The sequence below is a fragment of the Lycium ferocissimum genome, chromosome 8 (genome assembly GCF_029784015.1).
Source record: "Lycium ferocissimum isolate CSIRO_LF1 chromosome 8, AGI_CSIRO_Lferr_CH_V1, whole genome shotgun sequence".
Taxonomy (NCBI): domain Eukaryota; kingdom Viridiplantae; phylum Streptophyta; class Magnoliopsida; order Solanales; family Solanaceae; genus Lycium; species Lycium ferocissimum.
The window spans coordinates 63,485,065-63,494,660 of record NC_081349.1 but is presented as its reverse complement, the minus strand read 5'-3'; positions in this window follow the sequence as shown (position 1 = coordinate 63,494,660).

Genomic DNA, 9,596 nt, shown 5'->3' with positions numbered 1-9,596 from the left:
AGATATGTTCTCGAGCGTATTTCTGCGTTGTTAGCCGTGCTCGTGTGAGCGGTATATACGTACATGGGTTGTGGTGTATGATGTGCCATGTACGCTTATGCTGATATCTGATGATTATGTTTTGATATGGCCATCTGATATATTATGATCTGTTATGCTTGTGGCGCCAGCGTCGGGAGCGACCACACTCTGACCGCCGAGTCCCTAATGGGGCCGGCTTTGGCATATGTTTTCTGCATACATTAGTTATGACTTCTGATATGCATTTTGTTTTTTTTTACACATCTCGTTCGTTCTCCGCACATTCTGTTCCGATTTTGATTTTGTTTATTACAGTCTCTGCTTTACATATTCAGTACATTTTCCGTACTGACCCCCTTTCTTCGGGGGCTGTGTTTCATGCCCACAGGTACAGACACACGCTTTACAGATCCGCCCGCTTAGGACATTTATCAGCTACTACAGCGCTCCTTTGTTCGGAGCTTACATTTTAGTACGACTCTTTTTCGATATGTATGTACATTCGGATTTCGGGGGTACGACGGCCCGTCCCCGTCATATGTTTATGTTTTCGGTGCTGAGAGACGTAGACATGTGTGTAGTGGGTTCCGTATATGTTTTGTAAGTTTGTGTACGTTGGGGATGGTATGTATACTTTGTGACGGCACAGTCGGCCTTCGTGCGTCATACTCGCACGTGCGTCCTCGATAATATCTTTAATTATTATATATGTTTATTTTGCTATTACGCTTATGTGGGGCAAGGGTACGTATGAGTGTCCAACTCGGGCACGAGTCACGGCCTACGGGGTTGGGTCGTGACAAGTCCGCAACAATTACAACATCACTTGAGTCATTAAACATTCATTTCCAACATAGAATTCATAACGACGATGACTAAAACATTAAGCGACATTAATGCATTCTTTGTCATATTCCATGGACCCATTTTCGCCAACACAACATATATACATATTGATGATTCTCATTCATTCTTCACCCTACAATGATCACAACATGCTAACTAGACTTCAATTCATGGCTTCAATACAACACAACACACACACACCTCACACTACTATATACTACACACACCACCTTCACTCCAACATGCCATATTTCATGATTTTCATCCATTTTAACATACTACAACATACATACAACCTTTATAACACATAAAACATGATCAAATCTTACCTTTCTTCTTCAACTCCCCAAATAGGCTAGGGTTTGCAATTGACACAACGAAGGGTCGGATGACTCGAACAACGCTTCCACCTTACTTAGGGACCTCAAATTAGTGGATTTGCATCAACAAAATATTTTTGGAATGGCTTGAATTGGAGTTGGAATTTCCAAGGGTTGGCCGAGAGCCTCCCTTTCTTGTTCTTCAACTTCTATTTTTTTTTCTTCTAAGTGTTGGGAATGAATAAAGATGACTACTTGATCATCTTTTGTGCTTATATGTGTATGGCACAAGTGTCCTTGGCCCACACCATGTGTTGGAGTTATAAAAATTGAACACAAAATATGTGGGACCAACCAACAAACCACACGGCCACAACAAGCAAAAATGCATGATTTTCAACTTCCATAAATTCCAATTTTGGTCCCAAATTTTCCTAATTGTTCCATGCCAACAAATTCATGAACACTTTAGGTCTTAAAATAAAATCGAAGGTCAAAAGTCCCGATTTTGTATCCCGGAATGGTTTTGTCCCTAACTTACCATAGTTAAACCGGATTGTTCCAATGTACGAAATACGGGATATAACAGAAGTATCGAGAAGAGTTAGGCTTGTGGGCCTACTTAAGCCCACCAGTTGACTATTTTCACCCATAGGTGGGCCTTCAATATATTAGTTTTCCTTTCATATTTGCTTCCCTTTCCTTACGTCCGGACTAGATTTAAAGAAGAAAGTTGGGCCTTAGGCCCAACAGATATGTTTTTGGCAGAGATGTGGCCCAAATGACCCGCGTAGTTCACATGCAAGCACAAGAAGAGGGGAAAAGAATTTTAAGGTTAGAGAGTATCTTAGTCTTAATGTTTAGACTAATAAGAATGTGAAAGGGAACAATTGTAAAGAAAAGCTCAAGCAAACATCAAATACATTTATACTTAGAGAAGTAGTCAAGCATGAGGCAAAAGAGAAACAAGTCCAAGTATACACTCAACCATGATGAACAAAAGAATGGGCCGAGAATGTAAGGGGACAAGGACCAATGCCACAAACAAGTAAGAAAACAAGCCCAATTTAATACCATTATTAAACACACTAACAGTTCTGAACCCACACAAGTTGTATACCATGTTTATACTTCAATATACAAGTCCATATATACCAAAGGTATACAGAAACTGTACATACCTAGTATATCCAAGTATACCCCTTGTATGTTCAAACAGAAATTCAAATACTTAACTCAGGTAAAGACATGTTTGATTCTACTTGGTGTTTTAAAGCCTCATTTAAAGGGTACCAGGACAGATTCCAAAATAAAAAAAGGAGAAGACACAGTATACATGATACACATAGGGTTAAGAATTCAGAGGTAAGCCACTGCAATTTCAGGGAAATAAAACATCCTATGTCATTTTCAGCTTAAGGTGAGGGGCACAATTAAATGCCAATCTCATTTAATACCAACAAGTTATTTCATGTGTAGAAGGGATATTTTCAGACAGCATATGGGGGGAAGGGATAAACAAATAGCATTCAAGTAGCCTTTAAGCAGATGAACACTTCAAAATATATATGGTTATGAAGGGATCATTACAGATTAGTCAGGCAAAGACTCAAAAAAAAAAAAAATTCACAGCAAATCTTAATAGCACCTAATTGACAGCAATAAAAAAAAAAAAAAAAACAAACAAACAAAGTCACAGCAAATCTTGATAGCACCTAATTGACAGCAATGGGCTATAAATGATGTTTCAATAATTACACAGTTTAGTACAGTATTCATGCTTTGCCAACAAATTGTGATAGAATGCCATCACAAGGTTTGCTAGTCATGAGGTGGTCACAGGGGTATATCATCAGAGTTAAAAGAAATGTTCACAGGTTCAAAACAAGTTCAAACAGACAAATGGCATTGCATATAGAGCAGTCCTTCAACAAAACATGGACATTTCATCAGATGTAGAGAAAGTATACGGCATTCAAGCCCAAATGATCAGCTTATCAACACGTTTAAGACAGCCTAGACACATGCATTAAATTCTCATACTAAACAGTTCCAAACTCCCTCCTAAACATGCTTATTATGCCATTCTCTGGCTATTTAGTCAATGAACGAGCCTTAATTTCAGTTAACTACAATGTGGCAGTCAGTAAACCACTTTTAACTAAGAGACATGTAATCAAATGTATCCCACGTTTGCAGATAATTCATCATGCCAATCAGTCATAGAAGAATCAATTTGAAGTGATGGGTGTAAACTGGACAAGACTAAATAAGATTCTTCACATCATTTAGATTCAAACTAGCATGCTTTCGCAGATTCACAAATCAATATGCAACTAAGATCCAACTGCCAAAACTAGTATAAACTCTTAGGCACTCAATAATCATTTTAAAACAAGCAGGATCCATAGACTAGACCAATAATAGGCTAATCAGACTAAATTTATTTTATTCAAATCATAGATGACTGAAACTAATCAAAACTGAGCAAAACAAGTGTCAATAGACTTCATGAGTTATTCTAGCCTAGAGCAGACCTATACCAATGAGAAAAAGTAATAAAACTAGAACCCAGGTCACCACTCTTTGAACATATAAGCCTACACATCAACTAATGTGATCCAGAACTAAACATATTGCACCTAATGGACTTAAAACAACATGTGAATAGAAAGCAAAGCAATATAAAGGCATGATTAGGCAAACTATAGGCTGAATTACACATGACTAACCAAGATTGAACTGGTATGACACAGCTAAGTAGTTTAGATTTAAACTAACTTATGACTAATCAACATTGAACATACAGAACATACTTAAACAACTAGGCTAATTGGCATATGGATAATCAAACGTAAAACCTAAACAAACTACTTCAGGCTAACTAATCATGGGGAAATTAAACACATTGACTGATTACTCATATAACTAATCAAATGATACATAATTAAGTAATGTATGCCTAAGCATATAACTAAACTAAAATTTCACACAGAACTAATAATTACAGAACTAATATAAGGCAGGATTAATCTAAGATTAAACAAGGATTATGCAAACGAAAACACTACAAACAGGAACTAATCATACAACTAAACAAACAAATCACATAAATAGTATAAAACACTTAAACGACTACTAAAAATAACTAAGGAGGGAGAATTACCTCTTTTATGTGTAGCCCTTGTCGAGAACAAACTTGAAGACCCTTTGGTTCCTCAAATCCCAACTTAGCCACATACAAAAGAAAAGAAAAGAAACTTTTTAAAAACTTTGACTAATCGAAAAATTAAAGGTCTTAAGCAAAAATTTGCTAGAAACCCTAGGTATTTCAATTTTATGAATATGCAAGTGATATTCGGTATTCCCAAGGTTGTCAAATAATGTGATTTGGGGTTCTATTTATGGAACCCCAAAATTGAGAAAAACCCTAATCTCAATCGATGTGGGATATGTGCAATTTTCAGAAATGCTTCCCTCAATCAACATTCAATGGCCAAGATTTGACTAAACAAATAAACGAAGGGTCAGATTTGACTCAGATTTCATCAATCCATTGGGTTCCTCACGAACCAATAACAATGAAGGATTCAAATTTGAGTAACAACAAAAACCATTAAACAGACTTAGTCAAATGACCGTTGTAATGCAGAAAAAGTGAAGACATGGGGGTGGTAATACCTTGTTTGGGTCGACACTCGATGGAAATGGTTGAGAAATGGCAGAACAATAAATACTCTTTCCATTCTCGACCACACAACACCTAACACAACGTCGTGGGCCCCTTTTTGCCATTTCCGGCATCACTGACATAGGAGAGAGGGAGAAGAGGGGTGCGGCGCTAGGGTTTCTGCTATGGAAACCCTTGCCTTTCATTTTAGGAGTTGTTTGGTTATGCAGCTGCTGCTGGTGTATTTTGTTGGTGACGAATTGGGCCGGGTCTGGCCTTATTGGGCTGGACTCGGCTCAACACAAAATAAAAAAAGGGGAGACAATATACGCATATACACACGATATACATGTATACACATGTATATCTGTGTATATGTTTGTATATATACACGGGACAACTTAAAATTATTTAAGTAACTAGCCTTAATTTAAGAATCTAGTTAATCATATTCCTTAATCGTGATTAATTAGCCAATTCACCAAAATAAGGGCACGGCTAATCAAGTAACGAGTCCAATTTTGCAATTATGACCCTAATTGAACTTAAACCATGGATTTGGCCATTTCAATTAGAGCCACATTTGGTTAAATCGAACAATTAAAGACTAAATTGCGATAATGACCCCAATTAACTTAAACCATGAAATTGGGTATTGAAGTTAAGGCTAGAATTAACCAACAATTGACTATTTCAATTGTAGCCACAATTAGCCACATAATGAATAATTTGTGGAATTAACCACGATTAAACACTTGTTAATTATGATTGACTCCAATAAATTGTACAAAAGCACATTAAATATGCAAAAATGGGATTGAGGGCTAAAATGATTTATTCATTTAATCAATCAGATTTCTTGAATTTTAAGGGAGTAAAATGCTTGCTAAATGATTTTCTGATAATTTTAACAATTAACTAAATAATTGTTTTAAATTATCTTTTTGATTAAATTTAGTAAATGTTCCATATTAATTATAAAAAAGAGTAAATTAATTTTTAAATGATTTATAATATTATTGAAGTTATTTTGCCAAATGAAATGGAAAAAATATTATCTAAATAATTTTATAAAATCATTCAGACTTGTAGAAAATATACATTTCACTCCGTTAAATATCCAAGGACTCTGGGTAATTAAAATAAATTATGGGAGGTAAAAAATTTGGTGTCAACGAGCACAATACGTGTGCTTGCTTGGGTGTAAGGGTCGGAGTAGTTTCCGTGTTCTTACCCAAATCTCCTTCAACTTGAGAATGGGGAGTGCCCACTCGACTTAAGGTCTCAACTTGCACCACCTTCGTCTCCAAACTTTCTATCCTTTCTGTCAACCCTCCCACATTGGAGGACAATGTCGTCAATTGACTAAGGATCATGTTCAACGAATTCACCATGTATGACGGGTCCTCCACATCTTGAATATGTTCTCCTTGGTTGCTTTGAGTAGACATTATAACCTGCAAAACTAGCAAACAGTGTTAGTAGTAAAAGCCTCACTTCACTCGTATTGAACTCTCAATCCTTACCACACTTGCATTGTGCTCTTTCAAAGTCGTTGATGAATCACTTAACTAATCAAATTCACACAGTTGCTTCTCCTTTGTAGAAGAATGAATTCTTGTTCAGATGAATGAAGGACAACTCAAAGAAAACGGACAAGAGCCAATAAAGTTTCAATGAAATAAAAGAGAAAAGCTTGAAAGAAATTGGCACGAAATGAAATTCGGACTCAAGAACTAGTTAACAACAAGTAAGATTGATTACTAGTTGTTAATTAATTAGAAGAATCAAAGAAAATAATTTAGGAAAGATTCAAACCGTTTTGGACACTTAGAAAAAATTTGGGAAATTTCTTTTGGACTCGAGTCGGGCTCGCGTCACGGGTGTATCGAGAGCAAAACCACTCTCTGAAAGTGTGCACCACGCGCTGAGTCTGAGTGGAATTTTTCCCCACTCGCATCAGACGCGCGTCCAGTGCATGAAGGAGCATGCGCGTTGCACGTGCGACACGCCTCTAACGCACAAGTACCTGTACCCAAGTTTCTCGAACTTTGTGCTTATTATTCTGACTTTTTGATGACGTGGGGCCCCTCCAAACTTAGTACTTTCCTTTTTTTGGTTGGTATAACACCTTTTTCACTTGTACTTGGAAAAACTTTAGATCAAACTTCCTTTTGGGTCTTCTTCACTATGAAGATATGAAGACGTCTATGAACTTGAAGAACACCTAATTTTCAAATCAACTCCAAATCACCTCATTTTTCCTCCAAATTACAGATCTAAACTCAAAATGAGTAGGAGAACAAAGCCCAATACTAATTAAGGCCATCAATCAACAAATCCACGTTGAGTTTTCAAGATTTTGAAGGTCCTTCAATGGTGAAAACTTCAAAATTCATCCAAACAACATCAAATTTCATATTTAAGGGTTTTCCACAGCAACAAACTAATATCTAACATCAAAATCAACAAACAACAACTAATTTTTGGATTTTCATTTTTATTTTTTTTACTTTTGTAGATCAAGGATGAAGAATTGATGGAACAATCCCTCTACCTTGCTCTAATACCAAAATGATAAGATCCTAATTGGAAACTCTAGAAATCAAAATAAACAAAATGCGGAAATTGAAATTAAGATGAGAATTGGGGATGAAGATAAGAGGATAGAAGCAAGACCCTTAGAGTAATGACTCTATGGACAAACTTGGGTATATTAAACTCAAATTCTTCCAATTGGAATCAACCCTAGAACCTATACTATTTGAATTCAAAGAATTACCCAATTTGAAGATCGACAAATGAGCAATCCAATATGAACTCAATGGAAAAGGATTCAATTAGCAAATAAGAAATCACACTTAGTCAACCAAACAAACTATATTAAGCTATCACTAAACAAACTCTCAATTCACAAGTTTTTCGTCAATATTCAAGGTTGGTTGAAATGAAAGACTAAGTAGTCTTTTTATACTAATGCCTATGTCACGACCCGACTAGGGTCCATGACGGATACTCGGGGCTAACCACCGAGCACCGCTCATACCTTTACCCATCGTACACATCAAGAGTTCATTCATTAATCTTATACTCAAATCATAGGAAAATCATTTTTCACCTTGAAACATAATTACCTTTATATACATAAGCCCTTTGGCTATCAAAATAATGTACATACAATAAGGACATAGTGAGACCATACTACCCACACATGCGTATCTACGAGCCTCTACTAGAGTACTAGACATATGGATGGGACAGGACCCCGTCGTGCCCAAAACATATATGTACACAAAATAATAAATCAATGGCACCTCCGGAACAATGGAGTGTCCTCAAAGTCTGCTAGAAGCTCCTATAAATCCGGGCCGCCTCCCTGTCTACCTGTGGGCATGAACACAGCGTCTAAAAAAAACACGGACATCAGTACAAGCAATGTACTGAGTATGTAAGGCGTGGATAATAACATGATAAGAGCATGAGGAATAGCATAAGATAAAAGAACCGTTCATTTCTCATAATGTTTTTTTTAACATTCGTCATACGTACTTACCCCTTTATTCTCCTAAAGATACACTTGTTACATCTACCTGCTTACATATGCAATAACTTACAATGCAGTACATCCACGTACCTGGCCATATAGGCTCGGTATCATCCGTACTCGGCCCTCCCGAGACTCGATAAGTATCCGTACTCCTACTCTTCGGGACTCGATGTTATCCGTGCTCGGCCCTTCCGGACTCGATGCTATCCGTACTCAAGAAAATGAGTGCTATGCATACATACATACATACATATACTTAAATCCATAAACGGAATCAACATCATCCTTAGCATTACCATACATCTATCATTAAAGCATACATTAAAACATTAAAGGCAACTATGGCGATGTCGGGGTGACATGTGGTCGTGGACCCCCAATTACATTATGGAGTAATCATAATCATCATATCTCACATTGAAAGGACTAACGTTTTAAGGTGAGTGTACACAAGAAAAAGTCATCAATGGAACCATACTTGGAATCATTAACTTCATGGGCATTATATCTCACTTTAGGATTCTTTAGACTTAAACTCATCATCATCATCCATTATCATGCTCGTGTCTTTTCTCTTTTCTTTATCTTATACATATGTAGCTCCTTATAGTCATAGACTCAAAATTTCCGTTATGTAGGAAGATCATGGAAAAAAAATGGGAAGATTCATGCCATAGAAGGAAAGGATTAGCCTTACATACCTCTTTCGTTTAGCTATTCTATCGTTTGATCATTCTCCTTCGATGCTCGCGTTTCTACCTTCAAGCAAATTCGTATTAACATTAGCTAATCGATTATAAAAACATGCTTACTAAAGCTAGAGAAAATTGGGCAGCATTTTCTTTGTTTATACAAATTTCCTCACGTCACATATCAACTCCCAAATGTTTATAATAACATTCACAACGTCATAACAATGGTCTTTATTCACCTACATTATCCTTACTTCTCAATTCACTTCCAATCATTCATATCCATGATCATAGCACACTATTACGTTCTCTCACATATAATACTTATCCCATGTTCTAAATGTCATTCATAACATACTTACAATCACAACATATCAATATTTATGACTCATTCCAAACTACTATTCACAATCTCATTATTCTCATCTTTGTGACCCATTTTCTATCTCCTTCCATCATCTAAGTCTTTCAACCTCTCATTACCCTACACAACATAGAAA